The 19,017-nt window shown below is 36.0% G+C and overlaps 1 pseudogene; it reads right to left on the bottom strand.

The window, feature by feature from the left end:
- Positions 1-13,615: 13,615 nt before the first annotated feature.
- LOC108462594 (pentatricopeptide repeat-containing protein At5g18390, mitochondrial-like) lies at positions 13,616-17,541 on the bottom strand (annotated as a pseudogene).
- Positions 17,542-19,017: the final 1,476 nt, after the last annotated feature.

Genomic DNA, 19,017 nt, shown 5'->3' with positions numbered 1-19,017 from the left:
TCACCTTTTGATGGAGGGATGATGGGACCGCTCCGGCGGAATGGATCTAGGGTCTTCCTAAAAGGCAGTTATACGAGGGTGTGATGTCCATGACTTGGAACTCGACATTGTAAATGTAAGGGCCCACTTCTAAAGGGACATCAATCTTTCCCATAACTTCATGCCTTGTCCCATCGAATGCCCTTACCGTGGAATGACAGGGCCTTAAATAGGACAGATCTATCGAAATTCTGAAAAGCGTGGCCAAAGGCATGACATTGAGTGCCGAGCCATTATCGATAAGCACATTCGGTATTATGTAGCCCTTGCAACGAGTCGTAACATGTAGTGCTTTCACGGAGCCTCTACCATTGGGTGGTATTTCGTCATCACTAAAAGAAATGAAATTATCCGCATTCAAGTTGTTCACCCATCTGTCCAGCTTCTCCATGGATATATTGTTTGCCACGTAAGCTTGATTCAACACCTTCAGCAAAGCGTTCTGGTGTGGCTCCGAATTTAGCAGCAGACATAAAACCGAGATTCGTGCTGGTTGCTTATTCAATTGTTCCACCACATTGTATTCATTGTGTTTGATAAATTTCAAGAACTCTTGTGCTTCCTCCTCATCCACAGGCTTTTTAGTTTCTTGCACGGGTAGAATTTCTTGCTTGACTTCGGCCTCATGCATCACTGCTTTCCCTTTTTGCTTCCAGTCACTGTTCTTCTTCACTGGTTCAACCTCTTTCGAATAACATCTTCCACTTCGGGTAAAATGACCTACCTCTCCAACATCTCCAGTTACGGCTTTGAGCTTTTCATCTTCTGGTGTGACGATATTGATGTCATATTTCCATGGTACGACTTTGTCGTCCTTGTACGGGAAAGGAGACGGTACTTCGATTATCATTATCATTTTTGGTTTCACTGGCTCTTTCGTCGCGTCATAATAAATTACTAACGGTCGATCCGTGCTATAAGGGAGACCTGATGACTGGTTGTCAGAGGTGCATACTTCTCTTTCGTTGGTCTCTACCTTCTTGTTAAGGACCTTAATCTCCTTATTATCCATCCGGTCTTGAAGCAACCTTTTAAATTCCTCACACGACTGAATGTCGTGTCCTACAATTGCATGGAAATTGCAAAAACTTTGACCTTCTTCTTCGAGAATTCTATCGGGGTGACAAAGCAATCCTTTCTTAACCAGTACCTCCCAGATTTTCTGCAGAGGCATCCTTATTTCCGAAACACATCTTCTGACTTTCCATTCATCCTCTTTCCCCACTATGCTCACATTCCCTTCAGTATGGTTACGGAACGAGTTCCCAGTTGCGTTACTGACACTATCGAATCGTAGGATACCCGCGTCAATGAGTCCTTGAACTCTCCTCTTAAAGGCTAGGCAATTCTCCGTGGAATGCCCCTGGTTCCTCGTGTGGTATGCACAATTAGCATTTGGATCGTACCATTTTGGGTATGGAGGTTTAAGGGGTGCCATGTAATGGGGAGAAATCAGCTGTTTCTCCAAAAGTTTTGGGTACAATTCCCCATACGACACAGGGATAGGAGTAAATTGCGATTTCTCGAGATTAGGCCTTGGTGGTCTTGGTTCATTTCTGGGCTGGCTTTGAGCGGGTACCGTGTTTTGTAGGAATGTGGTGACGGGTCTTTGGTTGTTCGTGGCGTATACGGGGTAGGAAGGAGGTGGTGCTTGGTAGTAAGGGGTTTGAGGGGGATAATAGAAATTTGAAGGTCGATAATTTCGAGGTCGGGGTTGGTTTGGATACGGATTAGGGGTATAATAACTTTCCATTCCCATCATGTGGGCTTCTGGTTCTTTCTTCTTCATGGGTGCTACCCTTCTTGAACTTTCTTGACCTTTCATTCTACCGCTCTTGACGGTGTTCTCTATAAGCTCACCGGATATTACAATATCCGCAAAGTCCTTCATGGCGCTTCCCACTAGTTTGTCATAAAATAGCGTCTTTAAGGTGTTGATAAAAAGGACGGTTATCTCCGTTTTCATTAGTGGGGGTTCCACTTGGGCTAAGACGTCCCTTCATCTCTGCGCGTACTGTCTAAAAGTTTCTGACGGCTTTTTCTCCATCATTTGTAAAGTCATCTGATCAGGCACCATATCTGATACATGCTTGTACTGCTCACAGAATGCCGACGCCAAGTCTTTCCAAGATCGGATCCTTTCCTTACTGAGCTGGTTGTACCACCGAAGAGCCGATCCTACTAGACTGTCTTGAAAATAATGTACAAGTAGTTTATCTTCGTTCACGTAACCGGTCATTTTTTAGCAAAACATGACAAGATGTGCTTTTGGACATCTTGTCCCATCGTATTTTTCGAAATCAGGTACCTTGAACTTCGGAGGCAGGATTAGGTCAGGTACCAAACTGAGTTCTTTAGCATCTAGTACCGAGAAGACTTCAGTGCCTTCTATTGCCTTGAGTCTTTCTTCCAAACTCCTATACTTCTCTTGAGCCTCGTGATCATCTATTTTCAACTTGGCTATTTCGACTGGATCATCTAAATCTGGAACTACAGGATTGGCAGGGGTTGCTCCGGGATTTGACATAAATGTTTCTTGCCCTAGATGAGCAAATGGCATAGGTCGTTGTTCCAAGCCTGTGGATTCCCCTTGAGTATACCCTCTTTGTGCTACGTGGGCATGTGGTGGAGTGAATCTTGGGGGATAGAGTGGATCCTAGTCATGATTAATTCTTGATTGAGGTTCCATACTGTCGGGGTTCTGCATGGGTCTTTTTTCTTTGACCAAAACTGATATCATCTCCATCATTCTAGCCATTTGATCCTTTTGTTCAAGTGATTCCTCTCGAGATCTTACTATCAAATTCCTCGTTTCTTGTTGTGACTTAACCAGTTGTTCTTGTAATTCCTTCTGGACTCTTTCCATCCTTTCGATTCTTTCATTGAACTCAGCCTCCATTGCTCTAGCTTGTCGACGCATTTTATACGAATGGCGTGGTTCTAGATTTGAAGTGTTGCAACTTAGGATTATATGATTCTAACCTTAGTGAATAATTATGGGACATGTACATGCAATGAATGAATGCAAAAAGAGGCGTTGATGCCAATTCAATTTCATTAGAAGAACTTCACTAGAAGAAAAATTTCTTTACATAGAACGGATGATTACATATACGACTTCGCCCTAATGCCCAAAGTCTTAACTTTCTTAAGAAGCCAAGCTAAGCTTCGGCCTTGATCTGATGTCGACTCGTACTTTAAGCTCAATATATCAGCCTGAACTGCCAAGGTTTGCAAGTGATCAGCTATCTCTCGAACCTGAGCTATAGCTTTGCCCATGACATAGTCTCTATCTCTAATCTGGTTTTGAGAGTGGTGAAGCTGTTCTCTGTAATGGTCGTTGTTTGTCTCAAGAAGTTCCACTCGAATTTTGCTATCTCGCAGTGCAGTCTCGAGTTCTTCTATTTTCCCTTTCAACTCTTCGATCCTGCTCAGACTAGCCTTTAGCTTAATTATTGAATTATGGCTATGATGTTGCTGAAGTAATCTTTCCAATTCAGCCACCCGAGCTCGTAAATTCTCCTTTTCGTTTTGGGTTTCTAACAAACTCTTCTTCAGAGTGTCCTCTCGTACTCGGGCATCTTGAAATCTTTTCTCCCAATGGTCGGCTCTAGTCTTTTTCTCTTTAATCTCTTGACACTATTGCTCCGACGTTTTACCTAATCCGGCAGTTTTTATCGTTGTACGAAGCTTCTTGTAATCGGTTTTCAGACTATCTAAATCTTCCTCGGCCTTATTCTTTCCTTTCCTTAACTTCTCAGCCTCTAGCTTGTGGATATCGACGTCTAACCCCAACTTCATTTTATCTTCTTCTAACTGCTCTATCTTCTTCCCCAACTCTGAGTTTTTTTTCTCAAAATCTTGCTTAATGATCTCTAACTCAGATGGAATGACCCGTAAATGCTCCTCTATCGGTTGTGTGTTCCATTGATTCTGCCTAGGGATGTTGTTGTTTACTCTCCTACCCCACCACCATTCATACTCGGGGGTCGTCATCGGGCTTACAGAGAATCCTTTCATTCTTCGAGTTTGGTTCCATGCATCTGATATCTCGCGAACCCTCTTTTTATAATTGTTGTCTTTATAGGGGAACTCACATTGTGCCAACCCTTGTGTCACCAGTATAAACTGCCTTGATCGATACTACCTTAACACCATCAGTGGAGCGTATCCAATGGCTCCCCATATTCTAGCCAGAGGGTCCCAGTCAAAATCACCGCACTTATATAAGATCTCGTCAGGAATCAACCAAGGAGCCCTCCATTCAACGTCTTCGGACCGTAAATTTTGGAGAATAGTTATCCACCTCTCTTCGGAGATGTCGTCCCGCCTCGATGTGGCTACTAATTCTCTTAATGGGGAATAATCCTTAGAGAATACCCGATAGGAGACCTTCTCCACATTCCAAAAATGACTGTGGAACCAAGCCAAAAGAAGCTGTGCGTAACCAATAAATCTTCCCTCGCCCGCTCTCCGGCATGTATTCAAGGATCAAAAAGTTTCTGCTAGGATTGCCGGGACGGGTGTGGTACCTTTATCAAGTCGATTGAATAAATTTGAGACGGCTTCATCTATGTGTCCAAGTGCTTTAGGAAAGATGATCAAACCGTAGAGACTTAAGGCAAAAACATCAACCCTTTTCTTCGAATCCGGGTGCTCAAGAATAAAATCCTTCAAATTCCTCCAAGGAATACATTTACTATCCCCTTTTTGCTTGATGCGGGCCACAACCCATTGGTCGCTCATCCCCGTGATACTCATCAATTTCTTCAAAAAGGGAAGGACATTAACAGGTCTTGAATAGGCCCTATCGGCCTGAATCTTCGGGCAATTAAGTAACGCCATGTATTCCTCCACTGTAGGTACTAAATCAACTCCTCCGAAAGTGAAGCAACTGTAAGCGGGGTTCCAAAATTGCGCGAGGGCCCTGAACAAGTACTTGTCCACCTTTACATCGAGCAAATAGGGTAGGTCGCCGTAGTTACAGTAAAAGAGTTGTTTGACTTCGCCATTCCAACTATTCCATATATCCCTTAACTCTTGCAGGTCGTTCTGAGTCACACTGATACGAGTGTAATCCCACAACTCCAATTCATATCCCTCGGTCAAACTATCTCCTTTCTCCTATTGCGTTCTCTCAGACCACACTCGGACGGCCGCATTATCCTCCATTCTATCAAGAAATCCTTTTTCCATGCTAAACTCTTCTAATTAGTAACCGAACGTAAATCAACACCCTTTTATGATGAAATGTCATGCGAAAATGATCAAAATACAACAAGTTAGTATTATATACAAAGAATAGAATTCAAAGCAAATAGTGAGTAAATAAGCACCTAATCAGGTAACCACTAGGGTTTGGTGTGGTTCTACCTAGGGTAGGCTCCTAAGGCTCATTACATGTAGTTTGGTTCTAAAGTAAAGGTACCTGAACCAGCAGATTCCTCGATCCTCACCCATTATAGGTTCATACAGACCGAGTTCGATTCAGGGGAATACATTCCCTACGGCTATACGGAGGTGAAAACCTCACGAAGACGCAGGTACGGATATATCCCGAAAGCGATCCACTATCCTATACAGAGGTGAAGACCTCACGAAGGAGTAGTTTTTCACTTCCACTTAAGAGGGTGAAATTGACCAATAATGCGATGCGATATGCAAAGATACCTCAAAGAATTAAACCACTTAAAGCAAGCATATTATGAAGAGGGTCGCGAAAATAACAGACAACATGCAATACAGTAAATTTAAAATCGATTTTCAATTTTTGACAAAAGACAAAAAATAATCGATTTAAGGCTCGACTCTCGAGGTCCCCAGTGGAGTCGCCAAGCTGTCGAAACCATTCTTTTGAAAACGGGGATCGACTTTGTTTGAAAGTGAAAATTAAAACGGGAGTCGCCACCAATCTTTTATTAGGTGTGATCGGATCACCTTTGTTTTAATAAATCAATTTTAGTTTACCAAAACAGGGCCTTTGGTCTACGAAACTTGAAAGAATGAGTTCAGGAGTCGGTTACATGCGAGGAAGGATTAGCACCCTCGACACGCCCAAAAAATTGGTACCGAATTGATTAGTTAGTGTCTTAATATCGAAAATTAAAAATCGGGAAGGGACTTGAGATACGATCTTTTCTATTAATACTGATTTTAAAATTCTTGAATTAGCTTAAATCGATTTGTTTAAAGATTTCCTTATCTCGAGATATCGGAGTATCACATCCCGTAAGTTAGGACACAAAACCATGAATTCCCAAGCACAAGGTCGTCTTTTAATTTAAATTTGAAATCCGTGCATTTCAAAACTCAAAAGGATATTTAGCTATTTAGAACCAACAAGAGAATCGAAACCCCGTAAGTTAGGGCACAATTCTTCGATGTTCCAAAATGCGAAACATTGCCTTATTTATTGAAATTAGTAAAAACATGAATAAAAATCTTTAAAGTAATGAACAACAAAATGATATAAAATAGGCTGGAGACAAAAAATAAACGAGTTGGAAATACATTGAAACAAATAATAAATATGACAATAATATTAAAACAATAATAATGCATGCGATATATTAAATGTAATAATAGTATCAAATGTGAAATAAAAACAACGAATATATACATAATAAAGATATTAAGAGTATACGTAATATATATATATATATATTTATAAATAGTAATAGTGTTAGAAATATACTATATATAGTGTTTGAAGTATATACATAAAATAGTGAAAATATAACTAATAATGTTAAGATATATATAATATATACATATGTATAAAACAAATATTAAAAAATTATGTACATAACATATATGAATATATATAATAATATTAAAATAAAATAATAAGTGATAATAGTGAAAATAATAGGTATAATAATAAATACGATAATGTATGAAAATAATACTATATATAAAAGTATATATATACTCATATAATAAAATATATGTACTAGTATTAACAATAAATATAATAGGGATAAAATAGATATAATAATAATACGCACAAAATATGGTATTAAAAAGCATATTACATATATGTATATAACATAATATTTATATATGTACATAAGATGATATAAAAATATATACATGGAACAAAGATAAGAATTATATGTAACTAATAACATTAAAATATATACATAATATATAAAATACATATAATATATATTAGAAATGATAATAATATAAAAACTATTCATACGCTATATAAATACATACATATATATATAAATAATAATGATGTTAGAAATATACAATGATATTAGAAATATGTATAAAATAGTATAAAACATGTATAACTAATAATGTTAAAATATATACACAATAATATATATAACATACAATATTGAAAACATATATACATAATATATGCGAAAAATATATAGATATACATAATATAATATTAAAATATTTACATAATACATAAATATTAGGATAAAAACGACTAATAATAATGCTACATAAGTATATACATAAATATATTAAAACATATACATATATATAAAAGAAAAATAAAAAAATATACACTAATATATAGTAATCATGATAATAATAATATTAAAATATAAAAAGTAAATATAATAAAGATATTAAAATAAAGTAATAAATTAACAACATATATAAAAATATATATATATATATACACGTATGTAAAATATATATTACTACATAGTAATATTAATAATAGTAATAGATTGATATTAGTAACAATAATAATAATAATAATAGGAAATAGCAGTATAAATAATAGCAAAATGATAAAATTAACTAATTTAATGACAAAATAGCTAAACCATAAAAAAAGATTAAATCGAAATTAAAACAGAAAGTTTGGGGCGAATTCGCAATAAAAACAAAAAGAAAGGACTTGATTGGACGCGCACAAAACAAATGAGGGCTAAAAACACAATTATTCCTCCCCTCAAAACACAACACAATAGAAGGGACTAAATCGCAAAGCGTTACATACTTTGTGGCCAAATTAAAAAAAACTGAAAAAGTACTTGATTGCAGAAGCATGAAAAAGCGGAGGGGCTAAAAGTGCAATTAGCCCTTCCAACGAAAAACACGCGGATCCTTGGAGCGGGCCGGGTCAATAAACGGGTTAGGCCAAAACGACGTCGTTTTGGGGTTTAAAGGCCAACCCCAAAACGACGTCGTTTTGGGGGGCTATAAAAGGGCTAAAATTTGCAAAAAAAAAAATCATTTGGTGAGAAGAGAAAGAAAAAAAAAGAGAGAGAAGGAAGAGAGAAGGAAGGGGGAAGGAGATTTTCGGCCATGGGCCGGTCACCTACCAATCGCTGGACCACCGTCGCCTGCGCCGGCACCGACCACCGTGTACGGTGGCCGAAAAAGGTAATTTTTCCTCTTTTTTTATGTTTTAAAATATTATTTTTATTTCTATTTATGTATTTAGATAGGAAAGAAAGAAAGATTCGAAAATGAAAAAAAAAAAAAAAAAATAGTAGATTCACCTTAGGGTTTGATCTGATTCGATGATATTGCACTGTTTTGGTATTTTGGAATTATTCTTGTATTTTAACCTACTAGTATTGATGCAAAAAAAAAAAATCCTCTTTGTATTGATAGCCAAAAATTCTTTTTTTTTTGATATATCAATGCCCCCCCTTTACATGATTTTTGAATGGCTTTTTATAGCCATCTTTTACATGATTTTCTATCATTTCTTTTTCTATTTTGTAGGTGATGGTGGCAGACAATGGATATAAAAAATGGGAGGAAAATGGGGCAAGTGGGAAAGTGGCTAGGTGGCTAGGGTTTCTTGGTTTTTTTTTTGGGGTTAGGTTTTTTTTTTGGGGTTGGGTTTTTTTTTGGGCTTAATGGGCTTTTGAATTGGGTTTAATATTTGGGTTTTGTAATGGGTTTGGGTAGATGTAAATGGGTCATGGGTTAAGGGTTTTAGTGGGTTTAGAGGTTTGGTTGGGTTTTGATGTAATCGGGCCTGGGCAATTTGGGCTTCTACACCGTGTTAGGACAAAAGATAGACAAAGAGCCTCATGTCATTTTCTATGCCTCAAAAACCCTAGATGCTGCACAAAGTAACTACACCACTACGGAAAAAGAATTCTTAGCAGTTGTATTCGCTTTAGATAAATTTTGATATTATTTATTGGGATCTAAAGTGATTATTTTTTCTGGCTATGCAGCTCTTAGGTACTTGATCGCAAAGAAGGAGGCGAAACCAAGGCTCATTAGATGGATTCTGCTGCTCCAAGAATTTGACATCAAAATTCGTGACAAAAAGGGATGTGAAAACCTGGTGGCTGACCACTTGAGTAGGATAAAAACTCCATTTGATGATATTCCTATAAAGGATGAATTCCCCAATAAAAGTTTATTTTCGATCGAGGCTCACTATCCATGGTATGCAGATATAGTTAATCTCTTAACCACATGATCGTTACCCACTGGTATTACATTTGGGATGATCCATACTTGTGGAAACATTGTTCAGATTAGATAATAAGATGATGTGTGCCAGAAACCGAGGTAACCTCTATCCTTACTTTTTTTTCATACAGAAGCTTGTAGAGGTCACTTTGTCCCTAAACGGACAACTCACAAGGTATTAGAGTGTGGGCTATATTGGCCCACAATTTTTCATGACGCATATAACTTCTGTAAGTCTTGCGATAAGTGCCCGATTCATGTATGTGAGATTTTGGATGTATGGGGTATCGATTTCATGGGGCCCTTTATTTCTTTGTTTGGAACGTATATATACTTCTTGCGGTAGAGTATGTTTCTAAGTGGATAAAAGCAAAGCCTACTCGCAATGATAATGCTAAAACTATTGTGGAGTTTCTAAAACAAACTATTTTTTCTAGGTTTGGCACACCTCGAGCCTTGATCAGTGATCGTGGTACCCACTTTTGTAACAAGGTCATGTAGGCACTTTTATCAAAATATGGAGTTCATCATCGTATAGCAATAGCCTACCATCCCCAAACAAACTGCCTAGCAGAGATTTTAAATAGGGAGATCAAGTCCATTTTGGAAAAAAAAGTTCGACCCAACTGAAAGGATTGGAGTTTTTGGCTTAACAACGCGCTTTGGGCCTTTCGGACGACATATAAGAGCCCGATTGGCATGACCTCATATCGACTTGTTTTTGGCAAAGCATGTCATCTACCAGTAGAACTGAAGCACAAAGCTTATTGGGCTATTCGACAATGTAACATAGAGTTAGAGCCCGTAGGGAAGGCAAGAAAATTGGACATTCAAGAGTTGGAGGAAATTTGTAATGATGCCTATGAGAATGCTCGCATTTATAAAGACAAAACAAAGTTGTTTCATGATAAGAAAATAGCTCAGAAGCATTTTTTGGTAGGACAAAAAGTTTTGCTTTATAACTCTGTATTAAAGCTATTCCCAGGTAAGCTTCGATCACGGTGGCAAGGACCTTTTATTGTGACTAAAGTATTGACGCATGGCACAGTTGAAATAGAAAGTGAAGAATCAGGAAAGCGGTTCATAATCAATGGCCAACAGTTGAAGCCATTTTACGAAAATTTTCAGGCCCACACGGTTGAAAAAATTCAGTTAGAGCCACCATAGAACCATTCAAGGCGTCGAGCTAACGACGTTAAACAAGCGCTTATTGGGAGGCAACCCAATTTTTATTTTTATTTTTATTACTTATTATTTATTATTTTCAGATAATAATATAATTCTCTTCTTCTAAGTAATCGAAACGAAGATAAGGAGAGACAACCCTGCAGCCAAACAACAACTAGCAGATCTCATTGCAATCATACGCGAACGACATTAATTACACAGGGAGTTCCTCTACACATTTTTCTCCTATTTTATTTATTCGGGGAGTTCCTCTACACGTTTTTCTCCTATTTTTTTTATTCTACATCGAGGACTATGTGTTTTAAGTAGGGGGAGACATTCCTTATTATTTCTATCGTTTTAGATGCTGATTTGGTTGTTGCTGCCCATATAAATTTTTTTTAAAGAGTATTCTGCCTCTTTTCATGCCCAAGAATTTGACCACGACTTGCCCACTGTTTGACCCACATGCATGATTTTTGTCTACTGAGTTAGTTATGATTTTTCCTGTTTGATTGCATCTCCATTATTTTATTTCTTTTAGGATGAATAATTTTGATTAATAAAGTTAACTCTATTTTGCTTTTAGTAAATTTGATTAAGTCTAAATACAAAGAGGACATTTAATACAATTGCATGCTTAAAATATGTTCATTACTATTAAGGTGGTTGTTGAAACTTATTTTTGACACTTGATTGTTGCTCCTAAGTCCTCCAAAATTAAAATTTCGTTTAATAATAATAATGTTTCCGTGGTTATGAGTGCAGCTTAAGACGTGACTAGTTGAGTAACCGGGGTAGGGTGCTTGAGTTGTCATCCTATTTCACGTCAAAAGGTTGTGTGACGTGTTAGGTAAAACTCCGCTAACCGGAATTAATTTTTAAGAATGTGCTGGGCTGAGTAACCGGGGTGAGGTGCTTGGCTGTCATCTCTCTTCGTGTCAAAAGGTTCAATATGTTCTTAAGAAAAATAAAAATTAGGAATGTGTTGGGCTGAGTAACCGGGGTGGGGTGCTTGGCTGTCATCTCTCTTCACGTCAAAAGGTTCAATATATTCTTGAGTAAAAATAAATAAATAGAATTAAAAAAAGAAAAAAAAGAAGAAGGAGGTATTAATAAAATTGGGGGACTAAAGGAGAAGTCTTGATAGGTTTGTTAAATTACCTAATTTTCATGAAAGAATCCAAGTCGATCTTAATTTTTTTGTGTGTTAATTGGAATATTTTTTTCAAATTTTACTTAAAGCAAGCTAAGGGTTCTCTTTATTTTTCATATGCATTTTGACTAATTTTTATAAAACTTTGGAGTAGTATTTCTTTCATGCCAGGATTTAATTTTCACAGTAGACATGAACCATACTTGAGGGCAAGCATGGGCTAAGTAGGGGAAATTTGATAATACTCTAGAACGACATATTTTATGTGCTAATTTATGTTTATTTTGAGTATGATCCTACTAATTTGGGTTATTTTATGATATTTTATCTTTTAGGGACTAAATTGGAGGCAAAAGAAATTTAAAGGCAAAAAGTGCGAATTTGAAGATATAATGGGCCAACATGCAAAGAAAGAGAGAAGTGGTGCCAAAAATGCAAACATGGAAGACCCAAGGACTAAAATACAAAAGAAGAGATTTTATAGCACAAGACTCTATTTTAATTTCAATTATATTAGGATATTATTAAAGATTTTTATTTAGATTTAATTTTAGGATTTATTTTCATTTATCTTTAATTATCTTTATTTATTTGTATTTATCTTTTAGAATTTAATTAGGAATAGACTAGGTTTTCTAGTACTATAAATAGGGGATGGAGTGGCACATATTAGACATATTTTTTTTCCTGAAAACACTCCCTCTCCCAAAAACTCTGTTTTTTGTTTTCTCCATATTTTCTTCAATAAAAATTCCATATCTATTTTATTTATTTCTTCCCCAAAAATCATGAGCCACTAAACCAATCTAGCCGAAGGTTGTCAAAACTCCCCCCCAAAAAAGGTTCATGAGACTTAGAACCCGCGCTTAGCCTTCTCAACAAAGTATTCATCGCTTCTCCGCATTACAGGGCTAACGCTTCCGTCCATGTCCCTTAATAGGTGATCTTTTCAACTTGTGCAAGGAACGACCGCTTTGTATGTTTTGGGAAGATTGCATAGTCGGTTCGTTGGCTTTCTGCATCAGAGGTTAGCAAATCCAAGAGACAAAACGGCGTGGTAGAAGTGATGATCTAGCAGAAGATAGTCCCAAAAAAGCGATTATTGGCTAGAGTCCGGCTCCGCCAAATTTTAAGTCTAAATCCTTGGAGCTGGTGGTCGTAGGTGTCCTCTTCCACTATAACTGGCTTATCCTACTCGAGAAGGGTTACTTAAAAGCCAATGATAGAATACAAGATGGAACGAGACAACCGAAGGTTGAAATCTCGCCACATAAGAAACTTCTTTTTCCCCAAACTCTGTTTATTTTTATATTCTTCATTTTAATTTCCGCAATTTATATAATTTTGTAATTTCAATTCACTTTAAATTCTGTTTTTATTTTATTTTTCCAAATCGAAATTCTTAATTCTATTTTTTTTATTTTCCAGGAACGCAAGTTTTCTTGGCCAAGAAATTGTCCAGGATTTCAAAAAACGAGCATTTGTACAATCCGGTCCCTGAGGATTCGACCCTACTTCTCCTTTACTGTTATTTTTACTATTTTACAGGGAATAGGATATTTTTGGTGCTCTTAATGACCGCATCAAAGAGCAACTTGACACAATTGTTCTTGAAAGGCTTGCATCAAGCCTCATTAAGTAAACTGGTCGAAGCTTAAATGCAGAAATATGAGAGACAGAAGTAACCAAGTAATTCTCAATGAGACTTTTGTGTGGTAGAACTTAAAATGTATAACTAGTATCGAACAAGGTTAGAAATAAGAATGAATCGAAACTAAATTAGAAGTAAACGAATCTCAAAACAACCGACCTTTCGAAGTTAATAGCTACATTGAGTCATCAAGTATTGTGACAATGGGGTTTGCTATAATCTTCAATTCTCAATTGCGAATCAAACACATCGAAGGAAACCTCCAACCGCTCTATCCTCTTATCCAGATCATGCTTCCCACAATTCTTTAAACCATCGGTAACCATATCAAAGCACCTTGAAATTGGTGCTAATCCCATCTCAGTCATCTCCACCAAATAATTTGTTGTCTCTACAAATCTGCCTCCACGTCCACACATTGTTATCAACATTGTATAGACCAGTCTGTTTGGAGCATGACCCTTGATCTTCATTTCACCGAAAAAGCTAAATGCATCATCAAACTGCCCTTTCCTACACAAGCCTTTGATTATATGTGCATACAAACTAGGGAATGGTTTATAACCTTGTTCAATTGAATTATTTAAAAGTCTAAATGCCTCGTCAATCCTACAGACTTTTGAAGCTGCAGGTATCAATATTTTGTAAGTATTAATATCCGGACAAAGCCCCAATTTACAAACACTATGATACATATCGATGCAGAAATAAATCTCCTCAGTTTTACAGATTGTTTCCACCAAAGAATTAAATGTAGCAATGTCAGGCACAAACCCTTCCTTGGTCATTCTTCTTACCATTTTCTTGGCTGATTCAAGATAACCTGTATTCAACAAACCTTCTATCAACAAATCTCGACCTCGAACCGGAAGATTAAACCCCTTCTTGCTCATGTCCTCCAAGAAGTCTTGCGCTTCCTTCATCTTCCTGGAGGAACACCATCCATTCACCAGAACTGTGTATGTCCTCTTGTCTGGTACCTCACCTTTCCTAATCATCCTCCGGATTAATGCATATGCTCTATAGAACATCTTCACCTTACAAAGTGCAAAGAGCAATGAATTGTAAATGCTAAGGGTCTGTTTGCAACATAAATTAGTACTTTTGTTGAAAACTTCCACAGCCTGGTCTATGAGGCCGTTCTTCCCATACTCTTCAAAGATAAAATAAAGGGTATCACAAGAAAGGCTAAGCTGCTGCTTTTTCATTTTTTGAATGGTTGTCCACATGGATTCATACTTCCTATGGAGAATGAGGATCTTGACTAGCTCCTCAAATTTGACGGAGGTGGGGTGTAGTGGGAACAGGCCCATGAGAAGAAGCGAAGAGATTCTGCAGGGGAGTTTGAGCAGAAACGAAGTACGCGAAATACAAGTTTAGAGTTCACAGAAAGGTTCATGCGGTTGAGAGTGCCCTCTGGATGTACTTCACGACGATTGATGTTGGAAATGTGGTGGATAGGTGCAAAATAGTCATCTTTCGAAACAGAAGTACCTTAGAGAGAATTTACTGAGGTTAGGGTCCTAAAGGAACAGAGAATGTTCTGGGATCTATTCCATATTTGAAGAGCAACTGTGCAGACCAGAGCATTTGCAGTAGAAATTACAGTCCAGTAACCTCCATTTCCACCTTGATACTCATTAATTGACTAAACCAATAGAGGAATATTATGCTGCAAGTTCAAAGAAATTCCGTACTATAACAAGGAATAAACAGAAAATACCAATCACATGTACCACATCGAAAAGGAAACAAGACAAGATGACTAAAATCAATTGTAAAGAAACTCACTCTTATCATACATTAACATATAAACATATTAAGTTCACTTCTATGAGTCCTACGTTTTGCAGTTGTTGCTTCTTTAGACCTAGCCCTCTAGGGCAAAAAGAATTTGAGCTACATTTCGCTAACACCAAAGAGAAAGGCTTAAAAATGGTATATTGAGCATCAGAAAATGGCATTTCTTAAAATCATTTCACATTAGCAACTTGTTTGATATCCAAAATTGAACAATGAACTGAATTTGTAAATTTCTTATTCCACTCTCATGTTCATTCAAATTGAGCATGTTTTCATGCTTTCAGCAACAAGGCATCGTAGGTAACCCATAGAAACAAAACAATTAAAGAAGAAAAAAAACCAAATAACATAAAACAAATAGCTCCATAAAATTGTCTGCATAGTTTAACAGTTGGATACAACTATTAAACATAACCTAGTTTGAGAAAGCAAAGCTCAATAATTGAAAATGACATTTTCTAAGAAAAGAAGTTAGTTTTATCCATTAAAGCTAAATACCCATTAATAAATTCATCACTTTTAACCAATGTATATAACTTCCTATATCAAAGAAGGGATTGACAATCTTAAAGAAAATCGAGCAGAAGCTTAAAGGTAGAGGCTTTGAATAACTCAATTAAATCTACAAGCTTGAGAGTTGGAGTTGGAAGTAAAATGGAAAAGAAGGAAAATACATGAGAAAAAAAATAAAAATAAAGAACACACCTCCTTTCTCAGTGGCTGCTGGAGATGGATATTGCAGAGAGTGAGAGCGTGAAGACTTTAGAGACACTTAAAAACCAGAGGAAAATATGAAGTTTGGGTATTGGGCCTTGAACTGAGTAAACCCATTGGATTAAATAGTCTACTTGTGAGGGGCTGATTTGGATTAAATCCAACACTTACAAGAAAAAAAAATCTTAGTTGTAATTTGTTTTAGGGTAAACTGTATAGTTGGCCATCAAACCTTTTAGAATCTTTCATTTTAGTCATAAAAATACTTACAATTTGATCACTGCTATCGAAGAAATTTTCATTTTAGTCACCCATTAATTTTACATATTTTTTGGGTCAAATTTTCCCTCTAACATAAGTCAAACCTTTTTGTCATCCTATCAAAATCATTCTGCACCATCTTCGTCCTTGTTTATTGCATTGACTTTCTTCTCAGCTGCACCATCTAATTACTCTTGGACACACGCCTCAATTAGGGGTGAATAAAATTTGATTTGACTCAAAAAATCAATTTTTTTCAAATTTCAGAATTTTCAAATCGAATTAATTAAGTTAATCGAATCAACTTAAATTTTTTTCGAATTTCAAGTTCGAATCGAGTTAAAATTTCAAATTCAAATAACTCGAATAAACTAAATATCAAATCATTTTACTTCACTTCCCCTCAACCCCCTTACAAACCCTTTTACTTTCTCCTAAAAATTTTATTTCCTCCCAAATCCCAAAATTTTTTTCCTTTTTCTTTTTTCCTTAAAACTTTCAATGCCTCCTAATAAATTTTACTTCCCCGAAACCCTTAATTTTTTTTCCTTTTGCTTTCCTATAAAAATTTATTTCCTCCTAAACTTTAAATTTTTTTCCAAATTTATGTCTACTATTTATATTATTGAATTAAATTTTACATTTTGTATTATTTATATTATTGAATTGTTTAATCATGTGAATCTGGATCAATTTTTGTTAAAATTGAATTATTGATGATTTCATAAAATATTCGTGTTAAAATTTTATATTGGTATCAACTTCACATTTTACCTTTAAAATAATTTTTATTAAAAATAACACTTTATACACTTAATATATTTTTTAAGTGCAAAATACATGCTGACAAGAATCAGACGATAATTGAAACAACTAAGCAAGCAGAAAAGCTAATCCATATATAAAATATTAATAAATAAATTATGAAGGAATGAAAATTAATAACAAATTTGATTACGGTGGGTGGCAGTGGCTATAAGGACCCAAAGTTATTTTTTTTTAATTTAACTCGAATAAATATATTCAATTCAATTCGATTCGAATTGAATTAAATATATTCAATTCAATTCGATTCGAATCGAATTGAATCGAATTTCATCTCATTTGACTTGATTCAAGAAAGCTTTAAATTGAATTAGAATGATAAAATATGATTCATCAACTCCATAAACTTAAAATTTTTTTCATTCAATTTGATTCGATTCGATGGAACACTCACTCCTACATCTAACCACTCCATTCGATACCCAAACTGACCATTGTGCCATTGCTTTTCCACCCCATCTCTAATCCTCCTAGCATCGCTCCATCCAGGCCCATCGTTATAGGCACCCATTACTATTATTTTCTAATAAGAAAAAACTATGTTCCGGTGGATATCTGTATATTCCTTTGGAGTTTTTTTTTCTTTCTTTTTGGGATTTATTCTTGACCCATTTTATGGCTTTGGATGCCCCAAGCTTGAGTTCCTTGGCTCCCATGAAAGCTGTTGTCTTGGCTTTATGAAACTCACATTGTCCTTGGGATTTCTTGCTGCCATCTTTTTCGTGGCAATAGCAGCATCCTCATCTTTTATAGAACCAATCCCTTCAAAACCCCATTGATCAACCCAGCTTGTTGCCTCATTTTCCATACAACTTTCATATCTTTTCAAAGCCAAACCAAAAAGAAGGTTCATGCTAACAATCCTAATGATCATAGTTTACCCTAGATGTAAGTATTTTAGTGAAAAAAAAACTTAATGGATGAAGGAAACTGAACACACTTTATTCAACAATCATTCAGAATTTATAGAAAATAAAATCAACAACCCACTAACTTTTTCCTAAACTTAAGCAACACACAAATAATTAATTCCTAAAAATAAGAACAAACTTTGACACAAACAACTTAACAAAACACAAACTTTGACATAATCAACTTAACAAAAAAAACAAACTTTGACATAATCAACTTAACAAAAAAAAAACTTAAAGGGATTTTGTATCAAGTGAATAAAGTATGTTTAGTTTCCTTCATCCATTAAGTTTTTTTCACTAAAATACTTACAATTCGTATCATAGCTGTCATGGTCTGACCCTTCTTCTCTGCATCATCCCAGCTCCACTCTTCATCCTTCATGAAGTGAACATCCTTACTAGATACAATATTTCCAGTTTGTGGCTGAAAAATTTTATAAGCCTTGCTAACAGTACTATAGCCTATAACTATACATGGTGAGGCTCTCCTATCAAGCTTATCACGGTTACTCTGTGGAATATGAGTGAAACACAAGCAACCAAATACTTTAAGGAATTTCAGAGATGGTTTGTAACCATACCATGCCTCAAATGGTGTCTGTTCCTTCACCGCCTTTGTTGGAAGCCTATTTTGAAGAAATACAGTCGTATTTTCTGTCTCTGCCAAAACTTCTTTTCCAAATTCTTCTCATGTAGCACGCATCTCGAAATCTTCATGATGTATCTATTTCTTCTTTCACTAACTCCATTTTGTTGAGGTGTGCACAGGGCTGTAAGCTGATGCTCTATGCCCAAATATTCACAAAACTTGTCAAATTCTGCCGAAGTGTACTCCTTCCCATTGTCAGACCTTATACTCTGAATTTTGCAACCCTTTTCATTCTCAACTCTTGCCTTGAAAAAACTTGAGCTACTTCTGATTTAAACATCAAAAAAAAAAAAAAAAATCTAGCACATTCTAGTGAAGTCATCAAAAAAAGCAATATAATAATTACTACCTTTTAAAGAAGGAGTTTTTTGAGGGCCTGCAACATCCGTGTGGATGAGCTGCAATTTGTGAGTGGCTCTCCAGG

This window comes from Gossypium arboreum, chromosome 13, assembly GCF_025698485.1.
Source record: "Gossypium arboreum isolate Shixiya-1 chromosome 13, ASM2569848v2, whole genome shotgun sequence".
Classification (NCBI taxonomy): Eukaryota; Viridiplantae; Streptophyta; class Magnoliopsida; order Malvales; family Malvaceae; genus Gossypium; species Gossypium arboreum.
This window is presented reverse-complemented; position numbering and strand designations above follow the sequence as displayed.